Consider the following 14,016-nt stretch of genomic DNA (forward strand, 5'->3'; position numbering starts at 1 on the left):
ATAGATAATGTCATAGACTGCTCTGTGTATTCTCGTTACTACACATACTTAAGTGATATTTCTAACTGAAAATAAAAGCAAACTTTAGTGTATCATAAGCACTCTTCAAATGAAATGATTGGTTATTTTTACAAACTTAAAATTGTACTACTTACCAAACATACATCTATCACTAGGAATACTCATACCACAGTTTGAGAACTACTGCAGTAAGTTATTACCACCCTTGGCATAGAAAACTATGTAGGTAGTCAAATGTACTGTTCTTTCTTAAATGATTAGCAGTCACTGTTGTTAAACTCTCCCTGCCTTGTTATGCATGAGTGAATTTTCATAGAAGAAATTAGTTTTACAATGGTCTGATTGTTGTTTTGACCTTATAAGAAATGCCTTTTGTGTGCAATCCAGAAAAGCTCTCTCGAGTGTTTTTTATTTGGACACACATAAAATATTAGATGTCTCAGTCTAATGTGGATTTCTTGGTACTGGTTTGTTTCTTAACACATGAAAGTCAAACTGCAATACACATGTGTGGCATCTTCTCAGTTAGTCAGTGTCAGTCATTTTAACAAAGCATGAGTGTATTCAGAGTGCAGTGTTTCTTTAAAAAGTGTGTAATATGGATGAGATTTTTTATTTTATATAGAACATCGTATGTTCATAAATGATTCTTACATACATACATACAGAATCGACTTGTCAAGTCCAAGGACTATTTGCAGGAAGATTTCCTGGTGTGAAGGCTCCGGCTCTTGAAATAATCTGTAACGTAGTACGTACATTTCAAGAAACTTAAATTTTTGCAGACAAAAAGTGCGGAAAAGTGCTGACATTGGCTGCCACTTGGAAAATTTCCCTAAAAAACCATTAGGCATCTTGCCAAAACAAGCAGGAATGTCACGTTATTCGACGAATATAACTACAAAGTTGTTGAAAATTAAACCATACAAAAATTGTGTCATGAGCTACAACACGAAGATCCTGGAAAATGATGAGTACATTTTGTGAATGGGTTATAAATAAAGTGCATGTTGGAGAAATAGATGAAATTCTTGTTTTCTTCTCTGATGAGTTCCAACTCCATGATTACGTAAATTCACAAAATTACTGCTATTGGTCCACTGAGAAAACCAGACATTATTCCCCTACATGACGAGAAAGTTGGTGTATGGTGTGCCATGAGTGAAAAAAGAATTGTCGGACTTAAAAAAGAAATAATGCAGATGGTATATGAATCTGATTTTTAAACCACTTTTTTCAAGAGTTTGTCGTACGCCGGTCTCCGTGGTCGTTCTTCTCCGATGTGTTGTCGAGGTGGGGAGGGGAAACGGGAGTGACGTGACAAGATGGCTGTCACTTGTGGGTGGGGTGATGATAAGAAACTGTGGTGAAGTTTAAAAGAAAGACTGTTTTTAAAGTAACATTTGTTTATTACAGAAATAACAGTGAAAGTGTAACTGTGGTTCCCTCCTAGTTCTGTGTTAGGGGTAACGGGAGAGTCATGATAGAAATTGATAGTTTAGAAATTCGTCCTGAGGCTTCGATGCGAGGAGAGTTGTGATGCGTGATAGTAAATTACGACTTGAATGAGAGGGAGGTAGGGGTAACGGGTGTGACTGGGGAAAATTGGCTTGCTTTCATGTGTGTTGTGGGGTGGGCAGGATAACGAGAGAGATGGAATCGGGATGATGGTTGATTCTCTAGGTCGAAGGATCAAACACAGCGTACTGTGCGACTTATCGACGTTCGAGAACACACCCCTTTGGATTCGGAGGATCAACACAGCGCACTATGCGACTTACCGACTCCAAGAGGGGAAGGAATGGTGGCCTCTAGCGTTCGGAGGATCAACACAGCGTACTATGCGACTTACCGACACTAGGGGGGGGGGGTTGGTGGCCTCTAGCATTCGGAGGATCAACACAGCGTACTATGCGACTTACCGACACTAGAGGGGGGGGGGGGTTTCAGGCGAGGACTGTGGTTTATCGAACAAGCCGGGATAAGTGGGAAGTCGAAGTCAGGAAGAGAAGTGGGTGGGTTGGAGGTGGTGATGAGACTAGTAGCGATACGAGAATAACATAAGTTTAGGATACGTAAGAAGTGAGGAAGATTCGGCTGGTGTAAGAAAGAATACAAGAGACAGGGGTGCAGCTTGGCTCCCTGTTCCCGGAGTGGTGGCCGTGTGTAGGCACGTCCGAACAAAAGACAACCATGGCATAGGCCTGGTTGGAAGACTGCTGCCAGTGACGGAGGACGCGTTAGAGCTACCTCTTTGCCATCTGGCGAACGAGTGGCCTGGTCTTGTGTCCAAGCCATATTTATACCCCTCGGAACAATGGTGGTTGAGGACGCTGTTGACGTCACAGTGCCTGGGGGTATCAATACTGCCAACGTGACTCGTCGCCGCGCGATCTTTGCTTTCTCCCTCACAAGAGGGAAAAAAGTGAGCCAACCTGCTTTCTGAGAGAGAGAAAGCAGCGACTCTCATTTGCGCGGGTAGGTTTGAACCGTTTAAAGTAGGACACACGGGCATCGAGAATTGATATACACAACAAGTTGACTGAAATAGAACGAAATTACGCATTCTTTCAACAGTATTTCAACCACCATTCATATAGTGAATGTTTTCCTATAAGAAATTAATCAAGTGTCCCAGAACAGAGTCATTAGTGTTCATCTTGATCCCCCTCGATCCTCCTACCTTGACACCCTGTGATTTTTATCTTTGGGGTTCATTGTAAGTTAAAGTGTATAGGACTAAATCCACACATCTTAGAATATCTCAAGCATAATATCCATAAGGAGGTCCACACCTGTGGAATAACGGTTAGCGCATCTGGCCACGAAACCAGGTGGCCCGAGTTCGATTCCCAGTTGGGACAAGTTACCTAGTTGAGGTTTTTTCTGGGGCTTTGCCTCAGCCCAATATGAGCAAATGCTGGGTAACTTTCGGTGCTGGACCCCGGACTCATTTCACCAGCATTATCACCTTCATCTCATTCAGATGCTAAATAACCTAAGATGTTGATAAAGCCTCATAAAATAACCTACTAAAATAAAAAAAAATCCATAAGGAGATGACCTCTATTTCTTAATGGGAACTTGAGCAAGTGCTGGACAACATGTTAAGTAGGTGCCAGGAATGTATAAACAAGAATGAGGAGCAGTTTCAGCATTTTATTGGTTAAATTGAATGAATATGTATAAGACATATTACCAACATCAACTCAGTGCTCTGCATGGCCAATAAGTGTACTGTTGCTACCCATATGAAAGCTGCTGCACTGGCAGACCTTATTAGACTGAGATACCCAGTGTACAAATTGCTTTTCAATAATACAGAGAGAGGCAGCGAAAAGTTACTGTACTATGTAGGGGACAACAGATTGCCTGCAATGCATTGCTTGACTCATCGATAATCTGTAGCTGCGCGGGCGGGCATTCAGTTTCATTACAGTAGGCCTAAAATTCCCGAGTAGTGGGAATGGAGTGCACAAACAGTGGGAAGTGTACGAAGTTATGACATAGTGTTGCATTACTACACTTGTTATTGAACATTATTTGTGTTACTTGTGTTCGCTATCAGTATGGTGATGTATAGTATTGCACAATGGATATTTCTAGTTGAGACATTTCTCCTAAAGAAGAAATCTATGACAGTACCGTTCACAAGTCTCTACGTCAGTTCTGTGATGCTGCAGAGCCTTCGAGACAATAAATAACCAAGTTATTCAGAAAATGGCGAGAAACAGGTCTGTCGCTGTAGTAATAATAAAAATAATAATAATAATAATAATAATAATAATAATAATAATAATATAAAACAGCTAACTATTAATATAAAAATCAATGATGAATGTGTTTATCCATAAATGTAATAACGCTGCGTGTTACCAAGTTTGAGTACTGTGAAATTTGGTGCGGCTCTCCGACAGATACTGTTCCTTATATTCGATTCTCTTGTAATTTCTAGTGAGTACCACTGGTGTAGAGTGTTCTCCTAGTGTAAGATAAAAGCAGAAAAGATCACAATAAATACCTGCTCCAGCAGTATTATATTGTTGCAGAGATTCATCTATGTAACTACTCTGATTTTGGATATAATGTGTATGCTAGTAATTTCATTATTTATGGTAGTATTACAGGCAACTTTTTTATTTTATTTCTTTGAACTGACATCAATTTTGGTATTAATGTTAAAATGATGGGAGACTTGTGAGTTTGCAGAGAGAAGCATACTTGTTAGGTAGTAGTTGTGCACTTTGGCACAAAGTTACATAATATAGCAGTTTTATGCAGGGGCAGCTTTAGAGGCAGTGCCATCGTGCCATGACACTACCAGAACACAAGAGAATAAAGGAGAATTCATATTTTCCGCGCAAAACCGGAGAGAATCAAGTTATACTTGTGCTTGCAAACTCTACCGCCAGTATTATTGTTGCTGCCAACCACGTTGTAACCAGTGTTTGCAGCATGGATGTGAGCCAGGCACTACATCCCATAAGAAATATATCGGGGTGTGCGCGCAATTTTCATCTCCTCTCGTCCATTTCAGCTTCTAAAAGGTGCTAGGCACAGTTTACCGCTTTCGTTTTTAAATGCTTGGGTAGCTGTATACAACCCCATTTACTATCTCACTCCCTTACCTCGCAACTCTTGTCTGTTTTCCCGCTTTGTCGGAATAAGTTTCTTAGAGAAAAGCATGCAAAAATAAGGTAATAAAATCCTTGCCGGTTTATTAAAATACTTCGTTTAAGAATGCTTTTATTTCAGTATATTTTTAACTGTAGTGCGAAATTATAAACCTGTGAAGTGTTATCGTGTTATGTAAGTTGTGAAGAAATTAATTTAGTTATCACTTTATTAAAATCTGCACTTTTAATATTAACATATTATGAAAACTAAATTCCTGTTAAATAATTGACTTACACGGCGCTTAAATACTCACCAAAAACAGCGAAGTGCTAAAGTTAACAGGTCTGGCAAATTCAACTTGGATGTTGATTATAAAAAAAAAAACAACTGTTGTTCTTCTGTTTCCCATGTGTTCTGTTCCGAGGTGAAAGCACATGCCACAGGAAGCAGATGCGCGCGCAACCTCCACACCGGCCGAAATACGGCCGACCTTGCACTTCCTTCTGCTGGTCGTGAGATCGAACCTCACATGGCTGTCACAGTATTAACAAAGTACGATAAATCCAACGACTTAGAATACAGGGGTGTGTTTCGTGAATTAGTTCTCTTCAGTTCTGAGTTAGATAAAGACTTAAAAAGTCAACACTTAAGCAAGTACTTAAGCAAGTCAACAGCATTTAAGGGTACATCTAAAATCATCCAAAACGAGTTGTTTGACTGGATGTTGAAAGTGTACCATGTAGAAATAAAGAACTAATGATTATAGACTATGTTTCTATCATTGTTTACCATACGACTGATGTTTCAACTCCTCCTATTATTACATTACGAGCCACCGGCGTAGCTCTGTTGGCTAAGGCGTTTGCCTGCCAATCCGGACTTGCTCTCGGGCACAGGTTCGATTCCCACTTGGGCTGATTACCTGGTTGGTTTTTTCCGAGGTTTTCCCCAATCGTAAGGCAAATGTCAGGTAATCTATGCCGAATCCTCGGCCTCATCTCGCCAAATATCATTATCACCAATTCCATCGACGCTAAATAACCTCGTAGTTGATAGAGCGTCGTTAAATAACCAAGTAAATTAATAAATTACATTACATTATTGATAAAATGCCTGTCTATTAACCGAGAGTGTGCATTTTTCCTCTAATTTGTCTGGACTTTGCGTACAGTTGTATACCTTTTGGTGAGTTTAATAATAATAATAATAATAATAATAATGTCATTATTGTTACTGTTTATTATTATCCTTATCTCTGGCACTAGGCATTAAATGTTTATGAGCCACCACTGGTTTTATGAATTGTTATAACCTGTGCAATGAGAATGTGGCATTTACATGACATCAGTTATTATTTTTTAAGATACGGACAGATGTGTTTTACTACAGTACTTGAACAATCTCGATTATAAAGATCAAGTTATGTGGAGTTAAAAACAGAGTGTACATTGATGTGAGGTTTTGCAAGAAGTTGAAATGAAAATACAAAACTGCAAAATACTTTAATAGGTTTCTTAATGGGATTACCACATCAATGTACTGTATATGTAAGCATGTCTGTGTTCTGCAAATGACTTTGAATAACTGTCTATGATTTGAGACTTGCATTGTGTTCATGTATTCAATGTATAGTGAGATTTTTGGATTACCACCTGATCATGAAATCAACAAATAAAGAGTACAGGGGAAAAACAAAGTCACAATTCACATAAGGGTGATGTCATTATCTAATGCAGTATGTTACTGTAAAATTTAGCATTTTTTCTTATTAAAACTGGTAAAGGAGAATTATCACCACAGATACAGTCATCCTTTCCTACTTTCTTATTAGGAACAGCAATAAATTTTACAGTAATATGCTGAATTAGATGATGACATTACCCTTAAGAGAATTGTGACTTTGATTGTTTTTCTCCTGTACTCTTCAAATGCTTTCTGCTCTTCCCATTGATGGAAACGTTGATGTTTCTGCTTTATGTCATAGTGCAAAACCCATTACAATTTTGAACCAAATCAAGCTTTCAGGTATAACTCCCTGTAAAGTTGATTTGAATAATTTCGAGGGAAAAATTGTTCCGGGGCCAGGTATCGAACCTGGGACCTTTGGTTAAACGTACCAATACTCTACCAACTGAGCTACCTGAGAACTCTACCAGACACCGATCCAATTTTTCCCTCTATATCCACAGACCTCAAAGTGGGCTGACAACCGTCAAGCAACCAACATTGAGTGCACACTAAATCTGTGTGACTTAAATTGTGGTTTTCTGTTAACGAACAGTGACGTGTATTATGCAAATCAAGCTTTCAGGTATAACTCCCTGTAAAGTTGATTTGAATCATTTCAAAGGAAAAATTGTTCCGGGGCCGGGTATCGAACCTGGGACCTTTGGTAAAATGTACCAATGCTCTACCAACTGAGCTACCCGGGAACTCTACCAGACACCGATCCAGTTTTTCCCTCTATATCCACAGCCCTCAAAGTGGGCTGACAACCGTCAAGCAACCAACATTGAGTGCACACTAATGTCCATGTGCATCAACGTCAGTTAGTGTAACACCAGTTAAAATTGCTACCTAAACCCTGGTTAAGCATTTTTACGGTGCCTCAACCTCTGTTAGGACTTAAATAGGAGGTTAACCACGGTAATCTCTAACTGGCCATATTCGAGCGGTTAAAGGAGATAACCAGTGATTTGTAGGGCAAGTAAAACAAAATGGTGGCCAGATCCACATCTGATTATTTCGAAGACGATTATTATTGTACACTACTTGAATTACTTGGATAGAGGTGGTGGTGAGCGTGAAGTTTCTTTAGTGGAAAGAGAGAATTCTTACAAGGAGTTAGGTGACAGAAAATTTCAGAAGTGATTTCATTTATCTAAATCTATCTACAGTGTCATTTGAAATAACACAAAAACAGTCATATTTCTCTTGTGGATTGGCTGCTTATACTATTACGATTCTATGTAACTGTTGTTTTCTGTATTTTAAGAGGGAACACTCGAATCTCTCTTTCTATGTTACTGGCTGAACGAAGAGAGATTATGGATGGATCTTAAGATAATGCACAGTTCTCTGGTATGAATGAAGTCCTGCATCGTACACACATTCGTACTAATCTTCTGCTACCTTTACTTGTATGGATATTCCATTTTTTCAAATATAATATATTTAAATATAGTAATTAAGTCTATCAATACTTCATTTTCACATTGGGATATAATCATTCTTGGATTTAATTTTACATTTTGTACGATTTTAATCTAACAGCACTGAAAAACAAAGAAATGCAACACGCAAACTTAACAGCACCCAAAGGCAAACAAATGCAACGTGAAAATGTAGGACACGGTCATTTCGATGGAGAACAGAGTAAGCGCAGTTGTTTTCAGATGTTTACTATTATCTTTGCAGAGGTATGAATGCTTTCCTTTAATCGTTTTGTAGAAAGAGTGTACCATCTTAGACTTTACTCTGATTAAATGAGGTATCAGCTAACTATGTTTAAGTAATCAGTGATTATGAATGATGCACAGAAATTACCTTTTAACCATGGCTACTGTTTAACTGTCGTTTCGTAACCTATGATTACTGTGTTTTTAACCGAGGTTGATGCACTTCGCCATAACTCTATGTGACTTAAATTGTGGTTTTCTTTAACAAACAGTGATGTGTATTATGCAAATCAAGCTTTTAGGTATAACTCCCTGTAAAGTTGATTTGAATAATTTCGAGGGAAAAATTGTTCCGGGGCCAGGACCCAGTTCCCATGTAGCTCAGTTGGTAGAGCATTGGTACGTTTACCCAAAGGTCCCAGGTTCCATACCTAGTTCCGGAATAATTTTTCCCTCGAAATTATTCAATTTTGAACCATTTGCCCATTTTGAATCAAACATTTACCTGAAAACAATATTATTAATTCCTGCTTTTTAACCAACCAGCAGAATGGATGAAATAGTAGTGATATTCAAAATTACTGAAGTAAAAAAGGTTATTATTAAAAAAAATGATAATACTTAAATAAATTGAAAAATCATGATTATGGTTGTGTTTATATTATTATATAAGAAGAACTTTTAAATTTAAAATGTTAAGAAAGTTTGAGATTAGAAGACACATGAGAGCAAGTAGTCTTCAATTTATACATTTTGTTATCATCATCATCATCATCATCATCGTCAGTTACGAATTAAGTCTTTTTAAATCTGTTTCAGTCCTATTCATTTACCGTTTTGAGAGGTCTGCTTTATCATCTGTGTCCTCTTGGTGTGTGATACATAATTATCTTTGGAATTCTTGTGCTTTCGATTATGGATACATGGTGTAGTTAGTTACGCTGATAATATAATTGTTGATTTTGTCTTTATTTGATTCAACATTTAAGTATGCTAAGGTGCCTTAATTCCTTTTAAGGTATAGAACATTATATCCTGCTGTTCTTGTGTGAAATTACATTTCATCAGTTTTCAAACTTTTCTTATTCCCTTCTTCTACAGTCTAAATTTGGCTTCCATATTCAAAGAGTAGGAAGGGCTAGAGTGTTGTATATACGTAGTCTGATTTGATAGGTTTTTTGTAGTAAATAAAGTTCTAGAGTGTAATTTATTATTTTTAAAATTTACGTGAACTTTTTGGTTTTTAAATATGCGTACATCTTTTTTTCATTTTCACATGAATGTCACAGTTCAGGTAATGGAAATTCGGTTTTGTTTCTTATTGAATCCTGTCCTAAAATTGCCATTATTTTGTATTTTTCTGTAGATATTTCCATCCCAGAATCTTTTGATATTCTGTATTGCAAATATGCCTGTTTGTAAATTATTCTCCGAGTTAGCAATGATAACTTCCTCATCCGAAAGAAGTAGGGTACTTATTTAATTTTGTAGAATTTGTTAAGGTAATGCCTAGTAAATAGATTTGGTTCCATTTGAAAATAATTTCATTCATGTAAATGTTAAATAGTGTTGTTGATAATAGACAATCCTGTCGAATTCCTTTATTAATGTGTCTTTCTTCTGATATGTGACTGTTTTTTCCAGTTACATTTAACTACTGTATTGTCATGCTTTGGGTCATCAACAAATTATCCGTTCTATTATCATTTCTGTGAGACATGAAAGTAATATTGTTTTCTCCTAAAATAGGTGACTATTCTTATTACTGATTAGTTCAGTCCAGACTGCCACTTCATAGCTTCTGGAAATGTTAATAGATAACATTTGGTTAGGAGGAGCTGTATGTTTCACGTTGTAAATTTTGTATGTAAGTAGATAGTCAAATTAAAAATGGCCTACCTAGGCAGTTAAAATTTTATTAACTGTATGATTAAATGAATTGTGTTTTTGTGACAACAAGCAGTCAGCACAGCAGGAACTTCTACAATATTCATACCATAGTATGAATGGTATTAAACTATCATCGATTATTGGTTACATGACGTTTAGTCATTTGATAACATGGAAACAGATAACTGGCGAAATGAGGGTATTATCTGAATCATTGATTAGAAATGTGTGCAATAGGAAAACCCGAAAATGCTAATGAAAGTGATTTGAGACAACATTTTGCAGAGGGCCCACATATGCACATGAATAATATGTTTGTGTTGAAATGAGCGGCAATTTGTGCTTATCATGTTTAATAATAATAATAGAAAAAAGATAACACCTTTTTTGAAAATTCGGGAAATAGGCTAATTTCTTCAGTGATATTATATGATAAAAATAATGTTCGAAATACCGTAACATATTTCAATTTAAGGTGCCAATATGTAATAACTTTTGGAAAAATAAATTCTTTCACAATATAGGTAGGTGTATTGTGAAAATTCGTAAATGTCTTTCTTTTTCAGTTATATTATATCAAAGAAATAATGTTCAAAATACCATAACCTATTCTGACGTAAGGTGACAATATGTAATAGTTTTTGAAAAAAAAATCCATCATGATGTAGGTGTATTTAAAAAAATGTTCTTCCTGAAAAAAATGTTTTTGTAGACAACGAGTTTTGTGAAAATGTCCCTCAATTGAAGGGTTCATAGACATAGTGGGCCAATCGCCATTTATTAAAAACGGAGAAAGCGAGGGTTAAACTTAAGTGAATACCACAGTTTAATGAAGATTGACATATTATTTAGATTTAATGTGTATACTTTATATTACTTGCTATATGTTTCCATTGAATTATGGTAATAACTTCATTTTAACAGTTGTTTTCTACAGCTTTAGTAAATGGCGCTTGGCCCACTATGGTTCTGAACCCTTCAATTGTAAGTAAAAATTGGATACACCACGTATTCCGAATAGGTAGCACAAGAATTCCAAAGATAATATGAAGAGTTCAAATGCAAAACAAGTTATATCCCCAGAAAAGTTTTCTCAGAAATGAGCAAAATGTGCCACACAGTATATTTACAGTGTATTTTATAATTCTTTTTCATCACCCAATTCCTTCTATAGTAACAAGATTTTAGAGCAAATATTGGCCTTCAATATTCTTCCTTCATCAAATTATTTAAATTTAAAAAGTGGATATAACTTGATTTGCACTTAAAAAGTGGATATAACTTGATTTGCACTTAAAAAGTGGATGTAACTTGTTTTGTACTTAATCATGATGTGAGTAGATATTAATTTTGAACTTGCTAATACTGTAAAATATTGAACAAAGTATATGGTTATCACTTCAAATTATACAAATTTTTATTTTCATAATATTTTACAGAGTTACTGAAAAATATGATATATGATATGATATGATACGATATGATATATGATATGATATGATATGATATGATATGATATGATATGATATGATATGATATGATATGATATGATATGATATGATATGATATGATATGATATGATATGATATATGATATGATATACATTTCTTCACAGGACTCCTTTACATGTAATGGTGTACCTCACATTTCTGTATCCGGTGCCACCATTAACATATTATTACAATAACACATTATTTGCAGTACACGTCTACACAAATACTCCCAATTACACTATGTACCTTTTTTGTTACTTGGTCAATCTCCCCTACAGTATTTCTCCTACATTTCAATTGCTATTCTCTATTTGTTCATTAATCCTAATATATCTAATATTGTATATTCCTTTCACACCCCCCTTTTCCTCTAACTACTATTCACTAAAATCTCAATTTCAATTTTTCTCTATACATTATCATATTGAATTATTTGTCCTATTTGTTCTTTGACCTTTTATTCATTTACTGTTCCAACGTTCAAAAGTTAGTACTAATTTTATGCTGTCACTTGTTCACTTCTCTTAACCCTTTCTCACTATTTTCACTCATTCCTGTTTGCGCTGACTTCCACTTTCTCACTATTCTGCTTATACCTAATCCATTGTCACTATTCTCACTTCCTATAAATACTTATATTTTATTCTGCACATCTGCGTATACACTTTCTCTTTCCCCTATACTTCTCGATCTTTTCCAGTTTCACTTTACTTGCACTTTTTGATCACATCCCCAATTTTTTTTTTTACACATATCAAATAACTCTGCTAAATCCTCAACTGTCGCAAGTTCTGACCTTTCATTACTGTTCGTCTCTGCCTTATTTCTGTCTTTGTCTTTCTTTCTATTTATTTCTTCTTCTATTCCTCTTTTATTTTTCCCCCCTACGCTTTCACTTTCACATACTAGATTTCCACTTACACTTGCACCCTTATTCTTTACACTATTTCCTTCCCTATCACTTGCTGACTCTTGGTTTCTCTTTTTATCACTCCTCGCCTTTTTTCTAGCGCCCGTGTTATTTGTTCCATTATTGTCAGCATTCCTTCTGGAGTGCGCCAACCTTACCGCCATCGTATGGAGATTAGGAATCCGCTTACGCTGCATGATCACGTTACTGTTTTCTTCTCCTTGCTGTGTCACCATCTTTACACTTCCTCGTACGTCAATATGTGGGTTCCTGAACTCATTACTAATCACTCCTGTTACCATGTGTTTATCTGCGACAATCACTTGTTCCATCCTTGAAGTTGGGATGATTTTCTTCCACCATTCCTGCTCCTTCCCTCGGTTTATGTAGCTAATGTCGACTCTCTGTTGCCTTCTCGTTGCTTCCCTCTGCAAAGTTGAACTATATCCACTGTCCTCTTTTGGGTAAAATCGTAATACAGTGAACGCTAAGCTCCGCCCATGACCCCTTTCCACTTTTCCCCTACTAGCTCACCAGACACTCTACGTGATAGGCAAATGTTGTGTCGAATGCACATTTCATGTGTGTGGGGATAACTTCCCCTACTGGCGTTCGCTATATTGCGATTTATCCCTCTTTCGTTCTTCTTGTTAGCCCAAATTCTGGATGATCTTCATTCCTCAGGCAAAACTACAGATCATACCATTTTCCGTTCACTTTCAGTTTATCTTCGTACATTTTAGCAAAGTGACCCTTCACCCTCGCTGCTTTCATATAAGGTAGTAGCCGTTTTCTTCTATTTCTTACTTCAAATGGCATATCTGTTTCCACTCTCACTCCTGAACCACAGAGCCATCCTAGGTTATTCAGAATAGCTTCCCTTACTTTTGTATTCATAAAGCTCAAGAAGATAGGTCTTTTGGTCCCGTTTCCTAACCTGTACGTATGGTCGACATGTTCTTCTCTCAACTCGATATTAACGATCACTTCACATAAATATCTCACTTTCTCAAAGGTATCCATCTCTTTTTCCCGGCCCCTTTCTTCAACCCCAAAAATTATTAAGTTATTTTTCCCCATCTTGAGATCATAGTCACTCATCTTCTTCTTTAATTTGTTATTTTCTGCTATCAACTCTTCTATCTTTTCACTGATATTTTCTACCTTTAGTCTTAAGTTTTCTAAAGCCTGATTCTTCATTTCTACTTCTACTTGATTCAAGCCTGCCTTATTATTCCTTTCCTCTCTACTTAATTCACTTACTTTATCATTTCCTGATGTCTCTTTCTGTAACCACTGTTCCATCTTCTCTTACTGTATTCTTCACTTCTTCCTCAGGCCAATAGCCTTTATACTGTGTTAGCAAGTTCTGCACACGCGACTGCTCTCTCCGGCATTCTGCTGTAAAGTCTACTGAAAAATATATATTTTTTTAAGATTGCCTGTTGAAATTTGCACATGACTAAAGACCTAATTTTATTATTACCAATGAAAATTATACACATAGTTATCATTGCAAATTATACACATTATTTTCATAAAATACAAAATTACTGAAAAATATAACATTTTTAAGACTGCCTGCTGAAATTTTCAGAAGAATACAGACCTAATTTTGGATACGTTTTTAAAATGAGTAACAAAGAAAGTCCTTTCCAGACTTTAACCAATATTCTGTTCTTTTGGG

The 14,016-nt window shown here is 36.3% G+C and overlaps 1 protein-coding gene across 3 annotated transcripts in view; it reads left to right on the top strand.

Annotated features, from left to right (window-relative positions):
• LOC138703272 (ATP-dependent RNA helicase DHX30-like) overlaps positions 1-14,016 on the top strand; it is a 104,288-nt gene that overhangs the window by 39,775 nt on the left and 50,497 nt on the right. The gene's annotated exons all lie outside the window — the stretch shown is intronic.

This window comes from Periplaneta americana, chromosome 7 (assembly GCF_040183065.1).
Source record: "Periplaneta americana isolate PAMFEO1 chromosome 7, P.americana_PAMFEO1_priV1, whole genome shotgun sequence".
Taxonomy (NCBI): Eukaryota; Metazoa; Arthropoda; class Insecta; order Blattodea; family Blattidae; genus Periplaneta; species Periplaneta americana.